Source organism: Ambystoma mexicanum, chromosome 5p (genome assembly GCF_040938575.1).
Source record: "Ambystoma mexicanum isolate Mex_15411 chromosome 5p, UKY_AmexF1_1, whole genome shotgun sequence".
NCBI classification, from domain to species: domain Eukaryota; kingdom Metazoa; phylum Chordata; class Amphibia; order Caudata; family Ambystomatidae; genus Ambystoma; species Ambystoma mexicanum.
Window position 1 is genome coordinate 1,359,342,035 of NC_090930.1, and position 14,807 is coordinate 1,359,356,841.

Consider the following 14,807-nt stretch of genomic DNA (forward strand, 5'->3'; position numbering starts at 1 on the left):
TGATTGTGCCTATTCTGCGTAATCCTCCACAAAAGTACAATTTTGCTGTGGGCGCAAGAATTGGGCAATGGGCAAGTTGTCTTTCAATGCTTTAGGAAGTTGGCTTGTGTAGAAAAGAAGGGTGTTATAATCTGTTGCCTTTCTGTACGGGTTGGTGTATGAATGGCCCGCTCTGTGGCCTATGAGTAAGTCCAGAAAAGGTTAAGTGTCGCTACAAAACAAGATGCCCTTCAAGAAATGAAAGAACAAGGCCTAATCTGACCTTAATTGGCTAAGTTAGGATTACATTGATTTAGCCAACCAACAAACTCATCAAGTGAGTCGGCAGTGCCAGACCAGATGAAGAAAATATCGTCTATGAAGCCCTGCCACTGTGTTCTATTGGCCCTGAACAGACTTTTGGAATACATATGATTCTCCTCAAAATGGGCCATAAATATATTTGCCAAACCCAAAATGGGCGATATAAATGTTTGCCAACAGTGCCTTTATGCCCCCGGGTTTAGTGGCTTTATAAATGAAAAAGTAAATAAACAAACTGGGGGAAAAGAATGCCCCCATGGGAGTCCCCTTCTTGCAAAAGTGAAAAAGATTTCACAGAGAGTAACCTTCAACAGCTTCATGATGAATGAGGTTAGGACAGAATGAGGTCAAACTCTGGCATTGAGACAATTCTTCACAGTCACCATAACCTCCTCTTGAGGAATATTGGTGTATAATGAAGTCCAGTGTCACCAAGATGTTATAATCTGGATTAAATCTAGTCCACTCCAAGGTGTTTATAGCGTTGATCATGTCCTTCATGTACAATCTTGACTCTGTAGCCAAAGGCTGCAGGAATCTATCCAAATATTGGCCTGCTGGTTAAAGTATCGGACCACATTGGAGATCACTACATGCCAAAAAGGTGGCTTCATTAGATGTGAGAAATCCTTCTTTAATGCCAGTGCAGCACAGCTCTTGTATCCCTTGTTTAAGCTTTTCTGATGGATCTGAAGTAATCCGGTTGTAATGGTCTAAATTACCTAGTAAAGTCTGCACCATGCAGATGTATTGCTGGTTGTCCATAAACGCAATGCTGCTGCCTTAATTTGCATGCTTTATAACAATGTCAGTTCTAGCGGCAAGATTTTCAAAACATTTTTTTCGTACATTTAAATGATCTGCGCAAAGCCAATTAATTCACAACCCCACACCTATATAGGGGAATTAAGTTGAATTAACACATGTTTTTAAATGTTCTTGGTTCAAGTAACCTTTCTCCAGTAGCATACTTGTTTTGATACTGGAGAAAATCAAGTGTTTTGAGATAAATGCCTACACTGGGCGAAAAGTGGCAATGTTATTGAAATGAATTGTATTGCTTAGATGAAAACAAGGATAGAATAAGTGTATCTAAATGCATAGATTTTTAGAGGATACTTTATATGTAATTGGTTGTGTAAATGAAAGCTTCTGTGATAACCAGTAGTGAGACTGATGAAGGCAGGGACTCTATTCTTTTAAATAAACTATGAGTTTTGAGAAACACGCTGTCTGTTTTTCCTGCCCCAAATCATGGTGTGGGGCTGCATACAGGGGACATGAAATTAGTCAGGTCACTCTTCTCTACAAACTGGAGATGGCAATGGGTGGGCGGCTAATATAACATCTAGATGATTGGTTAATGGACAGGCTGGAGATAGAAGTCCTTTTACAGAGAGGTTATCCAACTATGTTGGAAACTGGGTGCCAGATAGCCAGCAGAGAAGGATCTTGCTGAGGTTGTAATTCCAGACAAACTGCATGCCAGCTGATTCTCCAATAACAAGAAGCCTATTTTAAAATGTAAGTATAGGAACCCCCAATATAAATTCAAATAGCCAATGGTTTTATCCATACTAAAATCCTGGGAATTAAAGGAGCTGGAATTAAAAGGGAGGAGGCGAATGTGACAAAGATGCAGTTGCAGATTTTAACATGGTGTCCGGTGTCTCCCATTTAAACAGAGAAGCAAATTAAATGTAATTTCCTTAAAACCCAATGCATTTGTTTATTTGGAGTGCAATTTAAAACTGAAATCATTTGGTAATACCTAAATGTACATATTCCTTTTGTAGAATTATACAAAGTTAAAATGCAATCTTCGGCTCATGCCAGCATAGAATCATCCAGACCACAGTGTATCCATGACACACTAATGTCTAATGTGATATCAGGCATATTTGCGGCCAGAGGGGGATCTAGTCAGAAATTATATGTCTACAGAAACAGAAATTAATATAATTTTCCATATTCACGAAATATTTTGCAGTGTTAAACTCCAGACATCCCTTATCTTGAGAAGCACAGATGTGTCATGTGAAAAATACAAAATTAAAACATTACAGATCAATTCATTTCAATTCAGCCTTGACTGCATGACAACATAGATTAAAACTTAAAAAGTAAAATAAATGGAAGAAAAAACCCTAACCGATGCCCCGGCAACTAATAATCGGCCCCTGAATCATGAACAATCAAGAACAAAATCCTTAATACCACTTTCCAACAAAAAAGTATCTCTCTAAGTACAATAAAACAACCAGCGGGAAGAGAAGGATAAAAAGAAAAAGAGATGAAAAATTAAATTAGTAATTCCTTCCCCCTTTCCTTTCCCTTATAGTACAATTTATTCTTCATTACTTCAGCAGCCGACGCCCTTATCCGGCAGCAAAGTTAAGTACATTTAACAAGGCCAGGGCATTGGTTTATCACAATATTGCTTGCCAACCATGCTCAGCTGTCAACATCATACATTGAATCAGTTGTTGTCATTAGTTAATTTCAAGGCCAATAAATAGTTGACTATAGCAATTCTGACTTTGGTCGATCTGGTATTATATAAATACCACCACAGTGATTCCTTCAACAGTAATGAATAATCTTCGAAGTGAGGCCTAAAGAACACAGTTTTTTTCTCAATTAGAGAGGGGCAGATGACTATTAGATGGTATAATGTTTCCCTCACTCCAGTAATTTTACAAAATCTACAAAAACTCAACTTTTTTAGGGAATAGTTTCCATTTGGCTAGTACATCCCTCGTGTGCCAGATATTAAGTCTATATCTCAAGAACATAACTCTATGTTTTGCACCAGGGAATTTCATTACATATGATTCAGCTGTTCTTAACTTTTTTATCTGCACCTTATACACACTTCCATGTTTACTATTTCTACATTGATCATAGGTGTTACACCAATCGCATAACAAAATGTTTGTTTTAGCCTTCACTGCATTATTAATCAACATATTATCAGACAGATCAGTTTTTATCAAAAATTGTCGCACCATTTGCCTCCACAATGCCATCTCATGATGCTCTGTTGTTAGAATATATGTTGACAAGATGCACATGATTGAGTTCTCTGCTAATGAGATAAGGCATTTGCGATAAATACAGCACAGTTTCCACATATACATTGTGTAGAGTGGTGTCAACCCAAGCTCATACCAAATTAAATATATTGACACCGATTTGGGAAGCTTCAACAGCGATTTCCAATAGATACCCTCTAACACTGACCAAAACCTACCATATCTCCAAGATCTAGTTTCAGCACCATAGATCACTGTAGGTACATCTTTCGGCAGTAAAATATGATTATAGGTTTCCATGGAAACATTCCATATTTATAATTCAGCAAAGTAGCCTGGGCAGCAGCTGTTTTCATTTTCAGTCTGGTTTCCTTATAATAAGGTGTGTCAGCCTCACTTGTATTCACATTGAGGCCAGGGTATTCATACCCCTTGACATCTTCTAAACGCTGAGGGTGCAAAAGCCAGGACAGATGAGCGGTCTTTCTCTTGTGCCTGTTTTCGATCCTCATAGTCTTTGACTTTGCTAAATTTATACTCAATTCATTTTGTTTGACAAATGTTCCTACTACATCCAACAACCTCTGTATCCCACTGGCTGTCTTTGACAGTAGAACCAAATCATCAGCATAAAACAGCCAGGGGATCACACTTGCAGCCAGCTGTGGAGAGTCCAATACCACAGTCTTAAATTCCTCCGCCATGTCTGCTATATAAAAATTGAACAGGGAGGAGGCCATTCGGCACCCCTGCTTCAAAGCTCAAAAGGTGAGAATGCAGCAAGTTAGAGTGCCATCAAGTGAAATTCTCACTTGAATCGAGGTATTCGTGTGAAACTCCTGAAACCAATGTTTCACATGATCTGGACACCTCCTAAGTTCTAACTTCCTAAATAACAGAGGCCTAGACACAGAGTCAAAGGCGGTTTCAAAATCTATGAACGCCATGTATAAGTCTTGCTTCATCTGCAATTCGTGTTTTTTGATGGCATGAATGACCTGTAGATTAACTGCTATTCCTAGCCCTGGATGAAAGCCCGTCTGAAAAGGGTCGTTAATTCCAGATTTGATGGTCCATTGGTTAAATTCTTCCAACACAAAGCGAACAAATAACTTCCCAGGTGCATCCAATAATGCAACCGGCCTATAGTTTCTAGGGTTAGTTCTATCCCCTTTTTTATAGATAGGGATTAGTATCGATTTCTGCCAGGAGGCTGGAAATTTGTTTGTGTATATTACTTGGTCAAATATTACATGCAGAATGGAAGCCCATGCTTCCGGATGGTCTTTTAGCATGGAATTTGAGAGTCCATCAGGGCCAATTGCTCTTGAAGAGCTCAATTTCTTTATGTAATATATCTTCCTCCAAGATTTTAAGTTGTTCTAATCCCTTAGATAACTGGCCTGGTAGATGTTTTGCCCAAACACTACTCGCATATAGAGATGAATAATACTCTGTTCAAACTTCCTACGGCACCGCATTGACTTGGCTAATAGATTGAACAGGTACATATACGCTTTTTATCAATCCCCAAATCATAGCAGAGCTTTTAGTTGTCAGTGAGTACAGCATGATTTTTGCATCTTGTGAAATCATCTGGACTCGATGCTGTTTCAGCCAATTTTTATAAGAGTTCTTCAATTTAATAGTTACTGATTTATTTAATATATTTTTACAAATGCCATTTGTTAAGGTGCCCTTTCTCTGATATCATACTTATTTTGATACTGGAGAAACTCAAGTGTTTTGAATAGGTTTTGGAATGGTTTTACATCAATTATGTACACACACTAGCCAATAGGCAGCAATGCTATTATTGAAGCATACAGTGTTTCTTGGATAGAGGCAATCACAGAAAGACTGTATTTAAAATGCTATTTAAAATCTTTGGTAGGTGTTAGGAAGGTTTACAAGACCTGCATCATATCTACATTGATTTATGGATTAGAACCATACCTTAACCTTGACCTGGAATGGTTGAATATTATTGAAGGGAAAATCTAGAAGGGGGTCCTGGGTTTACGGCAGCAGAGATGGTAATAAAATACCATCTCCCCTTGCTCATTGCACGTAGAAAACTGCATAAGGTTCCTGGAGGCGATTGATTGGAAGCCATATTGGAAGCCTGATTGGTCATTGGATTATAACTCATTTAAAAGAGAACTCCAAAAAAGGCACAACTGTGGGACTGGAAAGAAAAAAGGTGCCCATTTGCAAATTTATAAAAGGATAAGAACTATGGGCCCCGTTACGAGTTGGGCAGTATACTGGTGGAAAATCCACCGGAATGCCGCCTAATGGAATTACTGTTACCACCACTAGGTCCAGCAGAATTTCCACTGGATTACAAGTGGTGGTGGTGTAATTCCCCATTTAATTTGAGTCCATTGCACTCAATGGGGCTTTTTTGGTGGAATTCTGCTGCTGTCATTCCGCCGAATCTGCTGATTTTTGGGTGGTGAGTTGGAGGATTTCCCTCAAGGATTTTCCTGGATGCGAATGCTCCACTCCATGCCCAAACCCGTAATTTTGCATAGTGGTAAAGTTGGCGGTAACAGAGGTACTGCCAACTTTACTACGTACGCCAAACTCGTAATGAGTCTATATGGAAAGTCCCTTACTCAGTTCCAGTCCTCTCTTCCACATACCCAACTATTCCCTAATGATAAAGTAAGGAGATTCTTAGGGTGTTTACGATTTAATCTCCTTCCTGTACTTACTGTCACTGGGGTAAGGGAGGGTATTCCCACCATGTAGAGAATCTGTAGAGGTGGGTGCTTTAAAACTACACTGGAGACAGCCCAGCACGTGCTCACACAATGCCCTCGGTTCGGACCGGTACATTGGAAACATTTGAATAGCTTTGTTATCAATAACGATACAATCACGACCTGAGACTTCTGGAATTGTTGGATTTCTGGTAGATCATTTGCACTGACTAATGCTCCTAAAAATGTATGGAACATCAGCACAATGGATTGGGAAAATAATTTCAATTCAACTGAGGAGTTGCACAATTGTAAGATAGCTTAATAAATATAGTATATAAACATGTGTAATGTTTTTCTAATGTTATGGTTAAACTTTTAATGTGTATGATATATTGTAAAGATGAATAGGGTGCTTTTATGATATGCTACATGATGTGTAAGGTTGTCTTTTGTCAATAACTATGTCACATAAGAATTGGTTGTGTGAATTAAAGTTGCAACATTCATATAGGCAGGAAGAACATCATTTTGTTGAGTAATTGTTTATGAGTCTATAACATCATAGTGATTTCCTTGTTATAAAGCTGAATATCATGTTTTTTTGGATTGACTTAACGCAATTAAATAAATGCTGAGTTTTTAGAAATCACTTTCTTTTTTTGTTGCCCAAAATTGTGGGGTGGGACTGTATATCGGACACTTGAGATTAGTTCTGTCACACTAGTGTGAACCTATCATTTAAACATCAAAAATGTTGCACAGCATCATGAAAAGGGAGCACTAAACCTCCTACCACCAACCCCGCTATCCAGTGAACCTGCCACTTATTCGGATTTGTATTCTCGAAGAGCATGGTTCAACCATTGATAAAGGATTCCGGGGTGGATGACATGGGAGCAGACACAATCTGTCCAGCGGTGTCTTTGCTTGAACCAAGAAGGGCCTTGCTGATCTGAAAAACACTTGTTTCAGTTTCCCACAAAAGCAATCCCTAGAATCCACGGAGGACCAGCTCTGCACACCTTAGGGGCGGGGCTCCTTTCAGGTAGACAGCCCTACGAGGGTCATGAAAGTTCAGATCAGAGAACAACGAGTGTAGGCATTCTGTGCTTGCCCAGGAGTACCCCAATCACAAAATGGTTACAGAACTAGTGGGTGCCTCATGTTGCAGCTCCCTACAATCATCACACAAAAGCAACATGCCATACAGAATGCAGCGGTCAGACTCATCCCGGGCCTCAAGTCCCAGGACCACATTTAGTCTGCATCATCCCTCTCGTTGCACTGACTCGCTGCTAGAGAATGCATTGGATTCAACTTCATCAGGGCTAGGAGCTAAATAAAGACCTCCCCTTGCAGGCACCTAAGGTCATATGGCTCTGGAGCAGTGGCTGTCACTGCCTTCAGGGAAAAGAAGCTGGGAGGACGAATTAGGCGTTGCTAGGGCGTGGCTGAGGGGCCTATAGCCCCAGGTCATTTGGTTGCAGCCCCTAATGGAAGCTCCGGGGCTACATCCAAAAGGCTAGCTAGCCCTGAGTCCCGACAGTCCCCACATTAGCGTAGCCTGGGATCTTTTGCAAACCTAGCAACACCCCGGTGCACAGGGATCGCCCGCAAGAACAGTCTTCCAGTTATTTCAGATCTTTGGAGAATAACCTTCACTTCTGCAAAAGACTGAAACCCTTCATCTTCAGGAAGTCTCCTCGACTACAAGCTTCATCATTGGATGGCATAAGGAATGCCCTGCCAGCTTGACCTTTCGTGCCCATTCAGCCACGTTGCACTTACCTCGTCATTATTTGTTCTTCTCCTTTCCTCGTTCGTTATTCTCTTGCACTCTTTTTGGTGTCCCCCACCCATTCAACTGACCTGATTGTTATTGTTTCATGCACGTGTCATGCACGTGTCTAATGTGTCACGCTCTTCTCCCCTTGGGCTTAGATGATCTGAATGTTTCCAAATCCTGTGCAGGAACGGATTCCCCTTCCTCCTTCACTTCCCTTTGCTTTGCTAAGAGCCGCGAAACGAATGTGCCTGCATGCTTGGCACCTTATACAATTCAAATAAATATATAAAGAGCATGCTGGGATATTTCGGGTAAGTATTGTAATTTAAAGCAAACCCTCTATTTGGGATGTTTGATGCTTGTTCCATACGATGACTGAGGGACTAGAAAAATGTACTTTGTAAATGTTTTGGTGAATGTGATTGTGTATAGGGCCCATGGTGTACGTGTTAATGAACTGGGTGTTGAAAGTCTCTCTCTCTTTTCCAGATGCCTTCAGAGAAACCGGAAACATCACGATGACATGCTGGTTCCATGTACCCACATGGCTGCATACTTTGAGTTATTAGGCATAGAAATGTCGCACGTGCGCATCATGTTCTGAAGACATGTCTGCTAGACAAATTGTCACATCGCCCTTCCTTATTTTTAGAGTAGTCTCGTGTGCTAGTGTCTGAAATATCTTAGGACACCGACCCTTTAATTCCTGATCGGTAGCTTTATGTATTTAGAGTGAGTGGACTTTGCTTTCACCAGCTTTGCAACTATCCTTGCAGCCTTTGCTGTGCCAAGTAAGAATTCCCCCGAAGCGGCTGCACTCGACACGGAAACCAGCCTCCGGTAAACATGTGCACATGTGTGTGCGCACACACCGCAGGATCCACGCGAGCGTCTCTGGTTATGCCACGCCGGTGAGCCACACTCTGGGAAGTCGCTTAGAGTGGAGCGTTTCCTTTGTGGACGCGGCTGCGTAGTAATGGACACGCAGGATTAGCAAACACATGGTTAGTGCATCAAATGACATTTCCTACAAACGAGTGTGCGTGCTCCGATGTCCCCACACGGTAGGGTTTACGCACCAGCCGTGTGAATACTGTGCATGCATATTTCAAATATCAAGGTTGCCGTAATACTCGACTGTGTTCGTTTACGTTAAATCATGTATACCACTGAACTGATTCCGCCACACATGGCAACCTGCTGTAACGGCGGGGGTCGAGAAACACTGGTGCAATACATAAAGGACATACTTTCACATGTACACACCGGGGACGTCTATCTCAGCTATTTGTTTTGAAAATACATTCCTACTTTGGTGGTTATTAGATGCCTTCTGTTTGAAGTCCAATTAATATCTGAATAATGTTCAGATCTATTGGGGGGGGGGGGTGCACGGCAGGATACAAATCGATGTCATTGAGCTGGCATTATACAGGAGGAATCGCCAGAGGGAGCGGAGCACGCGCAGGGCACAGGTAATCAGATGCTTCCGTGGACAGCTGGACGATAAGGCGCCTAATTGTGTATTATTACTCATTGGCTCGTGAGTACCGCAAATAATAAACACGCATGTTACTTCCTGGCTACGAGAGAATGATCCAGCTACGTAGGAGGAATCTGCTTGGCTTTTACCTCAAAGAGTCGCCGGAAAATGGCCTCTTTCCGGCCCTGCTCTTCAAGGGAAGAATTCTCACTCTAGAACAGTGTATGCTCACGGTGCTCCCTGTGCAGGGCCCCTTCTCGCCATCCACCCTGTGAGCATGTCGACTCGTGAATGCCGTTGGCCCCCATCGATGCTACAAAGACACACGGTCAGGCGCGCAGTAAGCCCTTTTCTCTGCATTGGCCAAGCATTTGGTGTGGAGGGCGCGACTGCGCCTGCTGCTGTACACGGCCAGTACTTCTGAACTCCTCTCCTGTGTCAGTCACAAATCCCCGGCTCCATCAAAAGGCCATCCGAAAATCACGCTACCTGCCCGCTGCTGCTGCTGGCAGAGCCGGACTCCGAGGGCAGTGTGTGTGTGTGTGTGTGTGCGCGGGTAGTCAGCGGGCACAGTGCGCCGCCCTCAAGGACTGCGCCGATAGAAAGCGGAAAACCAATCGGCGCTGCTCACACGAGGCACCGGCAAGAAATGGGGCACTGCTGATAGACGGAAGCTTCGAACTAACGTGTGGGAAAATCTGTCATTTTACTGCTGTTGTTTTAATAGTCCGGGTGTTTTACTTAAAAGAAAGACCTCGCACTCTAGACGCCAGGGCTGTGAGTCTACAGTTGTAGGGGTTGTCCACACACCAGCAGGCTGCCTTAAGGGTGGCGGTAGGGTGCACACAGGCGGCGGAAGAAGTTGGGGGTCCAACTCAACATGATGGTTGGGGCCCCCTGCTTAGAACAAAAACAGTCTGAGGCACCCATGGGGTGCATACATTACAATAGTGACAAAGATAAGGTTAAAACCTGCTGATTATGGCCAGATGGCGGCCAGCCAGCGCGGAGCTTAAACTCTGAATGGCAACGAAGTGGCTGATATGGAGGATCCAGTGTTAGAATGCAATGAGGTGATAACACTTCTGTATATCCCGTGGTAAGAGAAAACGCAGCTTGTAACGTGAGCGCTTAATATATTGCCGTGTTACAAGACTGCTGACTGGCAACATTGGAGCACAGGCCCCTTTCTTTTGAAAAGGTTGAAAGGTCCTGATGCTGTCACTGGGTGCACGTGAAAGGTACGGGTGCGGTTCTTCTCTCTTGAACAAACACAGCGGTTCTACGTCAATCCTGTTGGCCAAGTACAAGTAAGATGGTCAATGAACTAAGCAGCCCATTTACCAGTGTGCCTACAGAACAGGGGCACGGCCATGGGCTTCACTTCTGTGGTCTGGGCGATCAATAAGCCATCGCGCTGTTGTCTGCAGACTTGCGAGGATTATCGAAGTTGGCATAACTGATGAGCGCTTGTAGAGCCCAAGTGCAGGCCCCTGGCCTTGAAAGCTAGGGCCAGACCAGCACAGGGGGCAACAGTGCAAAACACTCGCTTAGGACCAAGGTGGCACAAGCCTGGCGCATAGAAGCTGAAAGAGGCAAGTATTAAGCGTGATATAAACCACTAGTGCAGACAGATCTTAAATGAATTGTGTTAATTAATAGCGTGGATGGGTGCGTGCGCAGGGGGCTGCTATTAACTCGTGACAGGCAGACAAAGGCTGCAGAGACTTGCTTCCGTCTACGCAGCAGCCAAGGAACTATGCCAGTGTGGCGTACAACTGTGGGAACATGGCACATAGGGGCGTGCAAAACCGCAGATCGGTGCGCACACTTGGATACTATGTAAAACACGTGTACTGTATACAATTAGCTGCGCAAAAAAAAGCATCCACTGCACAGGTATTGTGCACACCTATACACTGCACACAACAGTATAGACAGAGACAAGGGACAAAGGACAGGCATGTTTGACATCGATGTATCATTTATCTACTGAACGGTGCCTTCCCGGAGAAATTGTCAGAAAAGCTAAAAGGCAAGAAACACGCATTCGCTCTGGCAGAGCAAGGCTGCTGCACAGGGCATCGACGCCCCTTTCTATGCCAAACAACCCGATCTAGCAATCGATGAGAAAGCATTTCCCATAGCGGGAGAAAGAAAGTGCACAACTCCCACCACACAAAACACATCGGCGCCCCTCCTCGGACATGAGCTGAAGAGCAGTACGCGTGATCGCTAAGGATGCCTTGTGCCAAGTCCCGGGGCCAAGACACAAGGGGAGGATAATGGGAGACACGCGAGGGAGGGCTGCCCTTTGTACGTTGGCAGAACAATGCAAGGCGGCCGAAGAGTGAGCCCCCCCAGAACGAGCGGGCCTTGGTGGACAAGGAACCAGAAGGGCCTGCTCTTAAGCCGGGGTTCACATCTTCCCCTCGCTGCACATCATAGATGGCGTCTCCCAAGATGCTATGCTGGAAACCAGAGCATACGTTTACGAGAACAGTCGTCTGGATTCCTATTCCTTGCCAGAAGGACGCACGCATCCACCCTTCAGAGTGCAGCTACACAAACATGCCACGGTCCACATTGCGTTCATCTCCTGCAAAGGATGTAGGCGGCAGAGCACTGGAGCTGTCGCATTAGAGCGGTGTAGAGTATATATTCGAAAGGTGGGGGCAGGGCGTCCCCATTTGCTGGCTGGCAGTGATCTGGCACCTGTGCCCCCTACGCCCCTCCCGCCCCCAGTGGCCCGCTTATCGCGCATCCGTGCACTTACCCGTGCTCTTTGAGCCCCCTGGATTCCGAGACAGCATGCGAAAGGTTCCAAGACCCGCTACCCCTCCTCGGCTTGTGAGTCTGTCTCATTGAACAATCCACCTATTGTACGGCTGTCACATCCTCGCCCGCGGACCCCCAAGCTCTGTGCCCTCCCTGGCCCGCTCCAACGGTGGTACCCACGGATGCTCTACCCGGGCGGCGCCTCCTGCTGCCTACACCGGGCCAAGCGGGCTGCTAGAGCTGATGCTGCTTCCCCGTTTGTCGAGCACGCGCGCGCTCTCCCAATCCTTCTAACTGTGTGAGCGCGCTCGCCTCTGTACGTTCTCGGTTTCTCTTGGGTACCCGAGAAGCCACACCTGAGCAAGCCCCCAGCTAGGTCTTATCATGTACATTCAGTCGAGTTATTGGACATGTATGACGTGCCTCATTTCAAATATAAACACAAACCAAAGACAAAATGGAACCCTGCTGCATTTATTGTGGCATTTTATACATTATTGTACTATGTTTAATTATTTGTGTTATTATGGTTACATGAACCTTTTTAACACAATAGAAAAATACATAATTTTTAGCAAATATAAATTACATATATAGCAGTTACATTTTGTACATCATATTACTTATTCTAAAATTATATACAATCTTACAAAAATAATAAATCTGCCAAACCGTAAGTTCATAAAAGTTCAATAGGGTTAGTAGCCACCAATTAAACCATCCGCATTACTTGATACTATCCAGTATTATCAACCATCTATGGGGCATAGTATGATTCAGCAGCGTATAATTCCGTGAGGATAATTGGCTCCACATTTGGTCGCTTCTAAAGTTCCTCAGTTTATGCCACAGTCTGAAGTAGGTTTTTTGATACACCAGCTTAAGTTCAGAACAATTTGTTAACAGATGTGGAGGGGTTTTAATCCCCAGTTGATAACGGATACAGGATATTTTTCCAAGCACCAATTCTGGAGAGTGCAGGTAATATCCTTATTGACATTATCGGGGTAATTCATGGATTAATTTAGTGCTGAAATGTGTGGTGCAAGCGTGAAAAAGCCAGCGCACGCGTGTGATTCGCACGCAAGTGATTCATGGAAGGCTCTGCGCATGGCTTTCCCGGGAGCTGCGCCAAATCCGCGCTTACCCTCACGTCACTGTGACTATCCAAACGCCGTGCGCGACACGCACAGCGAAAGCGCACAACTCCTAGTGCACACACCTAAAAAGGGGACGGAACATGCGGAATGGGGAACAACACGTGAAAATGTGGGCGTAACGGGGGAGGTACCGCTGGGAAATACACACAATGCCCACATGCTTGGGGACAACACGTATTCATGGAATCGAATAGGGAAAACCGGCGCACGCCAAAAGACACGCACACACGTAAATACGTCCACCACACGAAAGCAGGCGGAAGCGCCCCAGCGCAGTATAAAAGTGCGCGCAAACGACAAACAAGCATATACAGCTACAATAAATGTCCCATTTTTCGCAGCAGTGATCGTGGGACACTGCAGGAGGAGGAGAATAGCCAGGTCCCGCATTTTTTTGCCCAGGACCAGCCTTTTTGGGATGCCTGATGACAAGGTCTATGGCAGGTACAGGTTTCCACCTCATATCATCCACTCCACTTAGTGGGAGGATGACCTAACATCACCCACCCTGTGCTCCCAAGCACTGAGCCCCTTCGAAAAGGTGCTCAAAGTACTGTATTTTTTGGCCACTGGGTCATTTCAGCGGACAACTGCCTGCCGGGGACGTCTCACAGCCAACGCAGTCACGTTGCCTACACCAGGTGCTGGCAATCATGACTGCACGCCCCTCAATCCGCAGGCACATATACATGCCCAGAACAGCCGCAGAAAGGCAGACTGTGGTCCAGGACTTCTACAGGGTGGCAGACTTCCCCAAAGTGCTCAGTGCTATAGATTGCACCCATGTGGCCCTATGCCCACCCAAGGCCACTGAGAACATCTACTGCAACTGGAAGCACTGGCATTCCATCAATGTGCAGGTTGTATGCTATGCCAAGGAAATCATCACCTCTCTCTATGCAAAATATCCCAGATCCACCCATGACAGTTTCATATACAGAATGTTCATCCTGAGCCGGGACCTGGAAGCTGGGAAGCATGGCAACACATGGCTCATTGGTGAGTACACATTCCTGTGCACATGCATGCATTTCACACACAGACAAATACACCAAGCCAACTAATGACAGCCATTATCGCCTCCCCAGGATCCAGTTGCCCACCCACACCTGCCTCAGGGGTTTCCATGTCCGACACAACACCATCTGGCACCAGTGGCAACCCCCGGCAGAGAGGTAGAGGGCTGCCAGCTTCAGTGCAAATGAAGTTGGCATCCTGGTGGAGCAAGTCCTGGGGCATTATGATGCCCTCTTCACACCATCGCGTGCTGACAAGGAAGGATGGAGGAGGATCTGGGAGGACATCGTGGGTGCCATCAATGCAGAGGGGATGGCACCCCACGACTTGAAACACGTCCTGAAGCTGGGAGGACTACAAGTCCAAGACTCTCAAGAAGGCCCAGCGCCTCTTGGACGCAGAGGATGCAGTGGGGCGCCGGACCCAGCTTACCATCCAGCGGATGAGGGTCCTGGAGCGCATTTCGCCCAGTGCTTCGCCACCAGGTCCTCGAAATGCAGACCCGTCTGGAGTCGAGCGGTAAGTGCCCATGCA

At 45.0% G+C, this 14,807-nt stretch overlaps 1 protein-coding gene across 4 annotated transcripts in view; it reads right to left on the reverse strand.

Moving 5' to 3' along the window:
• Positions 1-12,389, reverse strand: part of CTNND2 (catenin delta 2) — a 3,553,726-nt gene extending 3,541,337 nt beyond the window's left edge. For 3 of the 4 annotated variants that reach the window (XM_069613767.1, XM_069613768.1, XM_069613765.1), the window contains exon 1: positions 12,095-12,389. The gene's annotated coding sequence lies outside the window, so the exon portion shown is untranslated. Of the gene's footprint in view, positions 1-9,467; positions 9,793-12,094 lie in introns of those variants that run through there. The other variant, XM_069613766.1, reaches the window with a different exon arrangement.
• Positions 12,390-14,807: the final 2,418 nt, after the last annotated feature.